The 14,229-nt window shown below is 38.0% G+C and overlaps 1 protein-coding gene across 1 annotated transcript in view; it reads left to right on the plus strand.

Moving 5' to 3' along the window:
* efnb3a (ephrin-B3a) overlaps positions 1-14,229 on the plus strand; it is a 59,050-nt gene that overhangs the window by 1,482 nt on the left and 43,339 nt on the right. The window lies entirely within an intron of this gene.

Consider the following 14,229-nt stretch of genomic DNA (forward strand, 5'->3'; position numbering starts at 1 on the left):
TCAACTGAAAAGTGATAGAACAATCATGGATATAGGTCAGAAAGTGTGGGAATTTTGTACATATAAATGTAAGCCCAGTTGGGACAGGGGTGACTTTGGCCAGGGACGCAGTCTAGTCAACGGTTTGGACAGACACCATCGACTGAGAGAGACGGGGGCATTTTCCGGCTGGCTGCCTCCCGATTATGGGTCGCGTGCATGCCCTACCTAGATAAGCCATTCATGCTTCACCCACAGTGACACAATCTGCAAACCCATGCAAAGGTCCTCTAAATTTTGTCCATGCTGAGGATGCTCTCTGGACATGAGAAGCCACATTAAGAAGAGTGTAAGCCTTGAGTGAGTGACAGAATTAGGGATTTCACTCAACTCTGAGAAGGACATGAATAAATAAGTGGGAAAAAAAAAATCTGGTTAAGGAACTACATTCTTGGTGTTTTCACAAAACAGTTAATAAAATAAAATAAAATGTCCTAGTGTGAAGAAAAAAAGTGTACACACCATAACAGAGAACCTTTGAGGACAGAGAGATCAATACATTGAGCTCACACATCTCACACATCTACCACTCTGACAGACATATGAGAAATATAATTATAGGCAGAAAAGATAAACTTCATTGGCTAAAAGAGTGAAAAATAAAGATTAAACTGGCTGAGCAAAAAAACTTTCAACTTGTGTAGAGAGAAGGAATTCAGGGGTTTGGGCAGATAAAGTCATATATAAAAAGAGATGAAGAAAGTCACTCATCCATATGAAATACATGTTCCCTATGATATCTGAAAAGGTCAACGTGTTTACTCACACCCCACCAGTCACAGCCCTCTCAGGTCATCTTGCTCTCTTTTTTCACTCCTCTCTCATTCTCTCTCTCTCACACATATATTAACAAATATGCCCACAAGACACAGTTGAACATTTCAGCATGCACACACACATGCCAGAATATTACGATTTTTTAGATTTTTTTTATCATGAGCTTGCTTTCGTAATGTTATACATTTCTCGCTTGAAACTGAATTTTTTAAATAAATAAAAATGTATGTATTGATTGATTGGATCATGACACAAAATTGGAGAACAAAACCGAATGCAAGTTTGCTGAAATAATCAGTTCATATTACCTAATAGACTACAAGTCTGGAGTTTTCAAACTGCTAGGGGCGTACATTTGATTTTTTTAGGGCTGTCAAAGTTGATGTAACTTGAAATATTTATTAAATATATTGAACACAAAATAATAAAAAATACAATAAAAAGTGCTTTACAAACAAATGTGAAATGCACTGAACTTAATACAAAGTAAATATTTTCCAGATTATATTTTTTATAATTTGCTTTAACTTCAGTACAGTAACAAAGTACAGTTAGTAATATAAAAGCCAATTGTTTCATTTTGCAAGCAAATTATATTTTTTTCATAATGTCTCAAACAGTATAAATTTTATATTTAAGGAAGATTTCATCATATTTTAGGGTTTGAAAAAAAAAGTGATAAAGTTCAGCAGGAAAAAAGATTTGGAAAACCAACTTATTACTTTTATTAAAGATTACAAAGACAAACAGTTTTTGGAATAAAGTACAAAGATGCATCATTAAGACCAGAAATGTGCATTCAAATGTAAACGGGGTCCATTTTGATTCATGTTAACGTTAACCTGACAATAAACACTAAAAGTTCTTAAGTCATGTAGTACCTGATGTCTGGAGAAAACCATTAGTATCTCCATAGAGTCTGTACTGAGAGAAAAAATGACACTGAAACAGGTCAGACAGGTTATGGGATGGAGGGGTGCGTGGGAGGAGAGTGGATTTCGGCCCCTCAATGAGCGCAATCAATGGTGAGCACAGACTGTCTCCATGCATCGCTCCGGGGGAAGTTGTTGTACAACTCTCTGCTTCAAATGAACATTAAAAATTTAATCCTTCATGGCTTCCTCAATATTTAATGAATCAACTGCTAATTGGAGCCAGATAAAAGCCTTCTTAACTGGGTTAAGCGTTTCAAATTAAAACATTTTAAGTGTAGGAAAAGATACTTTGGAAAACTGACAGGCAGAGAACTGAGCCAACATCAGATCTTCAGACTTTTGACCATTCAAGTGTAGTCGCAGTTGGGTTTTTTCTGGTGAATCTGTGATTGATTGGTTCTCCTTTGTTGAAAGATCTTGTATAGAGCTTTTCTAGGGACAGAGAGCAGCGCAAGATTAAACATTGTTAGTGAAAGAATGGATTTAGGATTCGTAAATGTGCTTCACGGTGCAAGTCCCTCCCACATCTCCTAGCCATTTGTGTGTGTGAGAGTGTTTTTTAGAAGAGATAAGACCTCATGGAAAATGTTACATTGTTAAAAGAGAGATTGTGATTGTGGCATTAAATGGACTGAAAATGGAATTGTACCACTTGACCTCAGTTTCCAGGGGTGTGAGAGTGGGAGGATAATCCTCTGCACTACACCCCTCTATTAGTTCATCATATGGACTGCTCCATCATCAGACAGGCAACAAAGCCATCTGTGAGGGGATTACTACCTCTATACACACTTTCTCTCTTGCACTTTTTCTTTCCGGGGTTAATGTCGTTCTCCCTTTCTGTCACATTCCCTTCACCTATTCATCTTCTTATTCTTTTCACTCCTCATTCATTACCTCATTCTTTTTGTGTCACTGCTCTCTCTCTCTCTCTCTTTCCCAGAGGATAATTTTATTGCTCACATTTTGCTCTTTCATAGCTCATATAAACTTTATCTCTGATATTTCTTCTACAATTTCTTTGGAAAAATACAAATTAGATATGTACAGTACAGTAAGGAGATTAATGTGCATCGCTTAGTCAAGAAACTTTGAAATATTTGAGTTCTGAAACCTCGAGGCTTGTGTGTAGGCAAATCTGACAACGTGATCTCATTAGCAATCATAGGTATTCACACACAAAGTGTGAATCTAGCACACATACATTTGCATAGATCCTGAAACATACATTATTAACCAATTGACAGCATGTGTAGATTGTAAGCATTTTACGATTGAACAACTTTAGAGACATTCAAATGTTTATGAACCATTTTAGGTTCCTAGACTATAAAATTTATGGATTTAATATATTTTTAAATTGTTAAATGGTTCAACCTCATTACATTTACAGTTGTAATAAAAATGATTCAACCCCCATTGCGAATCAGGTTTATTGGCAAAGCTGTGACATACATACAGCTGTTTGCAATAAACAAATCAAACAAAAGTAGTTGAAATAGCTCAACACATCAAGTGTTTCAAGTGGTTTCCCCTAATTCAACTGAAAATGTAACTTTTAATGGCTTCTGCCGTCTCAAAATTATTCAACCCCTTCATGGCAAGCATCTTTAGTACTTAATAGAACACCCTTTTGCTGTTATGACCTGCTGCAAATGAGATGTATAACCAGACACTAGCTTCTTAGCCCATTCCTCATGAGCAATGGCCTCCAGTTCAGTAATATTACTTGGGTTTGTGTGCTGCAACTGCCTCCTTCAAATCCCACCAGAGATTTTCTAAAGGGTTCAAGTCAGGTGACTGTGATGCCACTGTAGAATCTTCTAGGACTACTTCTGCAACCAAGCCTTGGTGGAATTTGATATATGCTTGGGATCATTGTCCTGTTGTCCAAGCCAGCAGCCATATCACCCTGTAGCCCAAGACTGGTTGCCCACTGAAGCTAAGCAGGGCTGAGCCTGGTTAGTACCTGGATGGGAGACCTCCTGAGAAAAACCAGGTTGCTGCTGGAAGAGGTGTTAGTGAGGCCAGCAGGGGGCGCTCACCCTGTGGTCTGTGTGGGTCCTAACGCCCCAGTGTAGTGACGGGGACACTATACTGTCAAAGAGCACCGTCCTTCGGATGAGACGTAAAACCGAGGTCCTGACTCTCTGTGGTCATTAAAAATCCCATGGCATTTCTCGTAAAGTGTAGGGGTGTAACCCCGGTGTCCTGGCCTCATTTCCACCCATTGGCCCTTACCAATCATGGCCTCCTAATAATCCCCTTACATTGAATTGGCTCTATCACTCTCTCTCCTCTCTCCACCTATAGCTGGTGTGTGGTGAGCGCACTGGCGCCGTTGTACTGTGGCTGCCGTCGCATCATCCAAGTGGATGCTGCACACTGGAGGTGGTTTGAGGAGAGATCCCCTGATATGATTGTAAAGCGCTTTGGGTGTACAGTAGTACATATGAAAGCGCTATATAAATGCCTCATTCTATTCTATTCTATTCTGTTGGAAGGTCCAATGACGCCCAAGCTTCATCTTCCTCAGTGATGGCATGACGTTTTCTCCTAGGATTTCCTGATACTTGAATGAATCCATCTTGTCTTCAACACGCTGCAGGTTTCCAGTGCCAGAGGATGCAAAGCAGCCCCAGAGCATCACAGAGCCACTGTCATGTTTAACTGTTGGCAGAGTGTTATTTTCAGCATATGCTTCATTCTTCTTCCTCCAGACATACAGATGATATTAGAAAAGTTTCATGGCTCCACAGAACAGAATCCCCAAACTTCTGTGGCTTATGTATATGATTTTTGAGCACTTTTCTTGTGCTTTTGGGTCAGTAGTGGTGTACGTCTTGGAGTTTTGGCCAGGAAACCGCATGCATTTAGTATGTGCCTTACTGTGCAAGCTGAAACCTCAGTGCCTGTTGCCACCAAGTCTTGCTGTAGGTCTTTTGCAGTCACTCAAGGGTTTTTCTGAACCTGCCTTCTCAGAAATCTGGTTGCAGCCGTTTATAGCTTCCTTTTTCTGCCCCATCCAGGTAGTTTAACCACTATTCCTTTTACTTTGAACCTGCAAACTATGCTTCCAACGGTGCCTCTAGGAACATTTACTGCCTTTACTATCTTTTTGTGTCCTGTTCCTTGTTTGTGGAGGGCAATGATATCTTCTCTTAACTTTTTGGACCATTCTTTTGACATATTTCTAACATGCAGTCAAACGTGACACTCAACAAGCCTAGCCAGTTCAGATATTTCATGTGTTCTAGCTCAAGTACAGCTGGTGCAACTAATGAAGCCCTTGATTAGTTGCATCAGGTGTGCTTGAGACAACACCTGTTTTGCAGATTTGTGCTGTTGTGAGGGATTCTATTCAGGGGGTTCAATGATTTTGAGACTGCAGAAGTCATTAAAAGTTGCATTTTCAGTTAAATTTGGGAAAACCACTTGAAAAACCACCAACTTTTGCGTTTAAAAGACATCTAATAGCCATCCAAACAGCCCTGACGTCTAGGCTAAAACAAGGCAAAATTTGGGAAAATGTAATAGACGTCTAACCATATCCCAAGACTAGACTAGCCATCAATTTGATTAAATGAAATGAAACAACAAATTAAATTAAACCAAAGACCTTGTAATCACTGTTGTCTTTGCTTACATGATGGAATATCATACATCTCGCAAGTTATTTTGGTAATAACTAAATTCAAGGTTATTTTGGCTAGTTGTGGGTTACCGATAGCCGGACTATGTTGGGTCTATAGTTAACCTAGATGGTGAAATGATGGCTATTGCTTTCTGGGGAGCTATTTTAATTTAGATTACAACTATAACTATAAAAATACATTTATAATATAAATGTAATTGAAAGTGTTCAGATTTTTATGTTTCTAAAGCTGTGCGTATGTAAATACTTGTATGTTTTAGATGCTGTCAGTACATACCCACATACATATTGTACCTTTCAGTCTATATCCTAAGGAAAAATGTGTAAATTTTATGTATGAAACCTATAATTATGTTAATGTGATCAGGCTGAGTTGGAGACCTTGAGATCTTTTGTGAAACTTTATAGACGCATAACAGTCCTTGAATCATTTTCTCCAGATAAACATGTGACAAACGAGATTTAAGCAGAATTCTCTGTTTACATTACTTATTTTATTATTAATTTATTTTCCCCCTCTATGGTTCTCATAAAGGCATTTGATTTATACAGTACCAGCAAACCTTGAAACTTCATAGTTTGACTTTTTGAGCACTCAGTTTCAGTGTTATTTAGCTGGACCTGCTATCTTCACGATGAAAACCTCCCTCTCTTGTTTCACTCATATTTAATTTTCGGTTTCAAAGGTGCGTCTCTGGCATGCCTTCAAAGCCCTGGCATGATACTGTGCTGTGTGTGGAAAGCGTAATTACAGTTTTAAGATTACCCCGATGATTGTTCTGAACCGAGGGGGGTGAGAGTGGTATTACGGTGGACTACAGACACAAGGATTGCACTATACTTCATCTGTTAACATCAGCACCTCTTGTAAAACAATGTTTATGATGACGACCGTTGTTTCTTTCGCTGTTGTTCACTTTCGCTGTATGTCATCCATGGATTGAGGATACACAGGATTGGGGTTCTGATGTTATCCAATTTATTGGAAAAACTCATTCCTCCTCCTCTCTCTCTTTTTTCTACCTTGTTTGCCATCCTCATGAAGGTCGGATGAGCATTTATTGCTTCTGAAGGAAAAATGTAGGTAATTGGCAGGCCTTATGTGATTCATGAACAATAGATTGTCAAGAAACACATTGAAAAAAAGCAAACCAACAGCGATGAGAACATGCATTTGTTTTTATAGACTAATGCATTGTCGTGGATTTTTCCCCTAAACCCGACTATCTAGCGTCTACAAATCGACACTTAATAAATAAAACTGTTGCGTCTACAATCGACACAGAGCGTCTACAAATCGACACTTAATAACCTTTATACTCTAGCTCTTTGCGTCTTCAGTCGACAACTGGCCGAGTCTCTTACCCTAACTTACTTGCTTCCCTAAACTGACCTGCTGCGCAGCAGAAATTAACAGACAGACATCAACAAATGTCCTTCAAATGCTTTAATAACGGCCGGGAGAGTCTTCGAGCAGTTCTCAGAGAAACTCTCCCAAGAAGCAAGGCCGGAGGATCTCAGACAAATTCCATTGAGAAATCCCACCGTAAAACACATACAACAGTTTTTATAGAATCGAGAAAACAAATAAGATGTCAACTAACATGTCACCTTCAATATGATTGGTTCAATTGGTTCAAAAGCCCCAACCTTTTTTCTTAACATGTCAACAACATAAAACAACTAACATGTCACCTTCAATATGATTGGTTCAATTGGTTCAAAAGCCCCAACCTTTTTTCTTAACATGTCAACAACATAAAACAACTAACATGTCACCTTCAATATGATTGGTTCAATTGGTTCAAAAGCCCCAACCTTTTTCCTCTGTCACTGGCACAAGCAAACTGTTTATAGATGACTTTATTCGTTAATCAAAAGATTCTAACAGACTGTCTAGTTTCATTTCCCAAACTATGTTATTTTTACATACATACATACGCACACAGTCAAAGACACAAGTTTTCCATTGATTTCGTACAATACATCCTGTTCAAATAAGGTTAGATGTTAAGGTTAGATGTTAGAAACATGGTTAGTTTAATATACAGTTTAAAATTTCCATGGCCAATGTCTCATTATAGACCTGGACGGAATCTTCAGTCTTCCTCTATGGAATTTTGCTAAATGGATTTAAATTGGTAAAATGTGTGAAAATCTTGGACCCACACACCTCCACTCTGCAAAGATGTGTATACTAAACAGGCCGCTGAACATTTTATCCTCAGTCTTTAAAAATAATCAGATTTGGTTAATTCCCCCATGGCTCGGTTTCGAACATGAAAACGGAGAGTTGAGAGAAATCGCGAGAACAGATGAAAAGTGAGTTGGGAGTTATCCTCTCTCCCTGTGCCCTCCCCTCCCTCTCTTCCAAACAAAGGGAAGGTTATTTTTAGTGACGTTCATTTTTAATCATCGGAGTGTTTGGAGCTTTGATGAGTCTTTTCATGTTGGGCTGAGGAGTCAGCGGCCTCTGGGCCCACCAGCTCCCTTGAGCTCCTCAACCTGACCACAACAGAAGACCACCCAGATATGCTTTGTGTAGAGGTGGACAAAATGTTGTTGGCTGATCATATTATTTGCCAATAAGTTATAATATACAGCGGGGGAAATAAGTATTGAACACGTCATCATTTTTCTCAGTAAATATATTTCCAAAGGTGCTATTGACATGACATTTTCACCAGATGTTGGTAACAACCCAAGTAAGCCATACATACAAAGAAACAAACACAAATAAGTTCAGAAATTAAGTTATGTGTAATAATGTGAAATGACACAGGGAAAAAGTATTGAACACATGAAGATAGGGAGGCGCAAAAAGGCATGGAAAGCCAAGACAACTGCTGAAAACGTACAGTAATTAAAAAGCAATCCAGCCCCCTGTCAGTGGAAATGAATAACAGCTGGTTCAGTCCCAAATGATGGCCTACAAAAAGGTCTCATTGCCAAGGTGTCACACAAGACACATTTCATGATGGGTAAAAGCAAAGAGCTGTCTCAAGACCTTCGCAACCTAATTGTTGCAAAACATAATGATGGTATTGGTTATAGGCGCCATTCTAAGCTTCTGAATGGTCCAGTGAGCACTTTTGGGGCCATAATACGGAAGTGGAAAGACAATAATTTCACCATAAATTTGCCTCGACCAGTGTTCATCGCAAGATCTCTGATAGAGGAGTGAAAAGAATAATCAGAAAAGTTGTCCAAGAGCCAAGGATCACTTGTGGAGAGCTTCAAAAAGACCTGCAGATAGCAGGTACTGTTGTCTCAAAGAAAACAGTAAGTAATGCACTCCACCGCCATGGCCTGTATGCACGCTCTCCACGCAAGACTCCATTACTGAAAAAAAAGCATGTTGAAGCTCATTTAAAGTTTGCTGCACAACATTTGGAAAAGCCAGTGAAATACTGGGAGAATATAGTGTGGTCACATGAGAGCAAAATTGAACTGTTTGGATGCCATAATACACACCATATTTGGAGGAGAAATGGCAGTGCACATTACCCTAAAAACACCATACAACTTGGTGTTGGCTCTTGGACAACTCTTCTGATTATTCTTTTCACTCCTCTATCAGAGATCTTGCGATTTATGGTGAAATTATTGTCATTCCACTTCCGTATTATGGCCCCAAAAGTGCTCACTGGACCATTCAGAAGCTTAGAATGGCGCCTATAACCAATGCCATCATTATGTTTTGCAACAATTAGGTTGCGAAGGTCTTGAGACAGCTCTTTGCTTTTACCCATCATGAGATGTGTCTTGTGTGACACCTTGGCAACAATGAGACCCTTTTTGTAGGCCATCATTTGGGACTGAACCAGCTGTTATTATTTCCACTGACAGGGGGCTGGATTGCTTTTTAATTACTGTAAGTTTTCAGCAGTTGTCTTGGCTTTCCATGCCTTTTTGCGCCTGCCTTTCTTCATGTGTTCAATACTTTTTCCCTGTGTCATTTCACATTATTACACATAACTTAATTTCTGAACTTATTTTTGTTTGTTTCTTTGTATGTATGGCTTACTTGGGTTGTTACCAACATCTGGTGAAAATTTCATGTCAATAGCACCTTTGGAAATATATTTACTGAGAAAAATGATGACGTGTTCAATACTTATTTCCCCTGCTGTATATGACATTATTACTTTCAATATTGCGCCATATTTTGTTGTAATGTGCATCAGTGAAAAGTAGTTCAGTTTTGAAAAATGGGGTCTTGTGACCTCTATTTGATACTATTTTGTTGAACAATGTCTACTAGCTATTTTTGATCACAAAGACCCATCCTGTGTCAACACTCTTTACATGTGCATCTGAGGGCTTTCATTTACACCACTGTTCAAAAGTTTGGAGTCAGTAAGATTTTTTTTCAGCAAGGACATATTCAATTGATCAAAAGTGACAGTAAATACATTTACATTGTTACAAAAAGTTTCTGTTTCACCCGCTTTCTATTCATTAAAGAATGTATCAAGGTTTCTACAAAAATATTGAAATCAGTTATTTTAAATCAGTAATTTTACTATTACTGTTTTCATTGTATTTTAGATCAAATAAATGCAGCCTTGGTGAGCATGATAAACTTTTCAAAACCCTAGTGTACAAATCCTTACTATTGTAATTGTATACTTGTGTTCTACTAAGTAAGGCCTTTCCAACAGTATGATGCGTAACTATCTAATCTGTATGATATTTTACAGATTCCTATGATCATAATCATACATTATTTTATTAATTGTGAAACATAACATCTCTAGCACATTAAAAAGCAGTGTTTAAGATTTATCTTGATCAGAAGACCTGTTTGGTTTTTAATTAGGTAGCTGCTACAGTTGAGTGGGTTAAAACTCGAAAAGCGAAATATCGGTTATCGCATCGGCCACAGCAAGCTGTTGATTATAGTTTACCGTTATCAAACCCAGAAGTTCCATATCTTTGCATCCCTAGTTTTAGGCTTTTTGTGTTTGTGTTTGCATATGTGAGTCACTTTACGTTTGTGGCATGTGGTTCTCAGCCACGTGGTGAGTGAGTTTCAGTCCATCAGAGTTCAGGAATGTGTAAGCTATCTCCAGCCCTTAGCTAATTAAATAGCACTGATAAGAACATGAAACAACACTCTCCGAGCCCTTAAGATAATCTGGGTGCCCTCAGCAGGTCTTGACGACCATAAACTCGACACACACATACACACACACACACACGCTTTTAAATGACTTCATACTTTTTTGTTTTTAATCAAAGCTCAATACGAGTTACTGCAGTCAAGACCCACATGGAATGGTCATTTTATGAATAAATTATACAAATTGTCACTCGTTAGGTTCATTTATTAAATATTTTGCTCTTACGCTTTGCTTCAGCTATAATAAAAGTATACTCTTAGTTCAGCGTAGCACCGTATTTAAATATATACACATTTGCACAATTTTACCTCAAAAACCTTGCAGATAATAAGAAAAAAGTTCACAGATTCAGTCTGGACTTGGTATAGTCTAATCCTAACCCTAAAAGAAAACATTCTGCGTTTTTAAAACGCTGAAAAAAAGTTTACTTTATTATTTACTGCATTATTTATAAGTTTTACTTTTAAAGACAATCTGGGTTTGTAACTTCAGGGGATCTACGTGCACACAAACACATTTTTAGAGGATATGGGGAAGGGAAATATCCCTAGTTTTGTGCAATTACAAAACATTATAATAAAATAGTGTCATTATATAAACTCAAAATAGAGGTAATTTTCCACATTGCTGCAGTGAGGTGAAGTGTAATCGGTGGTTCACTACTTGGATTTGTTTGAGTTTCAGCTAAATCAGCCTTTTGTTGCTTTAGTGTGGCAATAGGAAGCTTAAATACTTGTGATTCTGCAGTGACGAATGGATAGTGAGTATAAATCTGATCCATTAACATTAAAGTACTTAATCACTGATTTTAGAGGGTTTATTTCTAGTCTGAAGTGTCATTTTCCCCATGTAAGAATGTGTTTCTTAAATTTCCATGTAAATAAAGATAAACATTGTCATTTCATGCCGCATCTTTTATACATAAAAAAGATCAGTTTCAGATGGCGGTGTATTAAAATCAGAGTTCATGGAGCTCACAGAAGGGTTTCCAATATGCATGTAGACATTTCTCACTTTGATTGTCTGTTTACGCCAGTGCAAAAAAAAAGGTTTGATTCAACTCAAATTTAAACCAAAAATCACCTTTTCCATGAATAAATATGTAAAATTCACCAACCCGAAATAAATTTTGCTTTGTCAGGCCTGATAACCACTGCAAAGAACACACACTATTTCCGCAATTCACTTGAACCATGAACAGACAATAACTTTCAGTTTCTTCAATAAGCAAAGCTGTTTTTTCCAGTGAAAAGGAAAGAGAAATGCATTCAGCTCGTCAGCTGGTGATCACATCACAGAGAAATTTTGACATGCTCAAAAGCCTTTGAAAACTCAGTGTAGTGTAGTCAGAAACAGATGTAGCATGTTACATTTGCCTCCATCAGTATATTGTATTATGCTAAGATTTGATTTTTGTCCTTTTGCTATTCTGGGGTGGTCTTGGTAATGGTCGCCATGCTTCGTATGCCTCAGCAGGGGTCTGACAGCTCTCTGATAGAAATGTCTTCCGTTTAGACTAAAGGAAAACAGTTGGGATCTGCAGGGTGGCAGGATTTGAGGTTAACGTATCCATTTGCTTGAGCGTAAGGAAAACAAGATGAAAGATTAAATGAGCGTAAGATGAAATGCGCCGTTGTCCTCTGTTGTGAAATTAAAGGGGCCATATTGTATGTCCCTAGACATAGAATGTCCCAAAACAGTCATAATGTAGTATTTCACAATCATTTTCTACCCTCTCTATGACCCTTTTAACACTGACGGCGGTTTGCAGCAGCCAGAAATCTCATTTTGATGGTTATATACAATGAAAGCCCCCAACTACTTTTCTCAAATAACATAAGAAACTCAGAAGTATTATGCATGAATTTGGAATTATAATGAATGAATGAATGGATGAATGAGGCATTTATATAGCGAATTATTATGATTTTCACTTCCTTTTCATTCTGTCAGATTATCTGTCTGAAAACAAACTTTGGGAAGCCTGGCATGGGTTCATGGATAAATGTTGTGTTGGTGTGAGTGAAGTGGAGGTTTGTTTATAAGTGAAAGGGGATAACAGAGTCTAGATTCAAAGCTTCCGACAGCCCTAGAAACTCAAGGGCGGTCCAAAGTCACTCCACCTCTGCAGTGCAAGTGTAAAGGAGCCCTGGGATTCAAACATACCAATGAGAAGCATCAAACCAGCACAGAAACCCACAACACCTACGTAATCAGGCCAACCACCTCTAACCTTTATCTAAACAGTGTGGGGTGAGTTCACTAACCAATCACGATCCAGTTTAACCAGTAAAGAATGCCAGATTGCCCCCCTGTGTCTTCTATCGCACTCAATTAGGTAAATATATCACACAGACAAAAGGATTAAACAAGCCTCTATAAATAACTAAACATACAGACAGTCTGATGAACCCAGTTCATCTTTAATGGTCAGAGTGTGCATGTGTATGTGTGGTGTGGTCATCACAATTCAAAGCCTTTGGTAAATTGCTTGGTTCGATGAGCAGCGCAATGTAAACACTGAAGTCCTAGTTTGTGTTTAGCTCCAAACAGTGGTGTTCTGAGTTTTCGTTTGATAATTTAAAGCGTCTGATTATCATATGATTTTGCCCTCAGTCTGATCCCTTATGTTACTATAGCTAATGAATAGGCCAAGAACACATTGGCTATGTTTGCATCTTGGTCATGTGTGTTAGGTGTGACGGATGACTGATTGAGACCTAAACTCATTGTGTTAATGTATATGTTGATACACAGATCAGGTGCTTTTGCTGTCACATGATTGTTTTTTTTTTTTTTTGTTTTTTTTTTTTTACTATCTGGCTGACTAGGAACGTTTTTTGTATCTGTCTGTCTCTCTGTGCAATGGTGTCTTACAAACTGCAGTGTGGTTAATTGGAGTTTTGCTTGGATGTCTCGGCCTGATGAAAATGTCAAGCTTTATACACTTAGAGCGAGGAGTGAGGGGCCTACAAAATGCCTTTATCTGCAGTGGGGTTACTTGTGAGGTAAATTTTCAGCTTCAGAACAAGACTCTGTCTCCGAATAGAGCTAAAATGTCAGTCTGGTAAATGCCACAGCTTTTTTTTTTTTTCTCAAGAGGATGAAAGTATAGGAGCTTTTTAGTGCTGTGTCTCAGCTTTGGTCTTTGGTTTGTCTGAGAATGTGCTATAAAATACTGAATAATTGTTTGCTGTGCTCAAAGCTGTTTTTATGAAAACTTTCACATATATGGATATGATATTGTCACATACTCACTTTTTATCCTTTGATAGACTCTTTCTATCATCTGTTTTTATGCCAAGCTAATGAATTCTCAAACCCTTTTCATTTTCATTAAGACATTTAGTATTTATCAAAGGAATAGTTCACCCAAAAAATAACACACAAAACAAGTGAGGACTGGGGTTGTCAATCTCCAAAATAAAAAATAAAGAAGTGCCTTAAACATTCTCCAAAACTTTCTTTGTTATGTTCATGAGAGAAGTAGCATTGTTCTTTTTGAGTTTTCTTCATTTGACATTGCACATAATTCAGTAACAACCCTACAGGGAAATTCAGTCATAACTATATAGGGAGTAAATAGAGGCCTTGTATTTAATTTTATATTTTATTTTTGGCAGCATCCAGCACATTTTGCGACAGTCTTTATCTTGAGACATGGCTCTTTAAAAATAACTGTTTAACATACATGGCT

Source organism: Leuciscus leuciscus (assembly GCF_965113295.1).
Source record: "Leuciscus leuciscus genome assembly, chromosome: 24".
Lineage (NCBI taxonomy): Eukaryota > Metazoa > Chordata > Actinopteri > Cypriniformes > Leuciscidae > Leuciscus > Leuciscus leuciscus.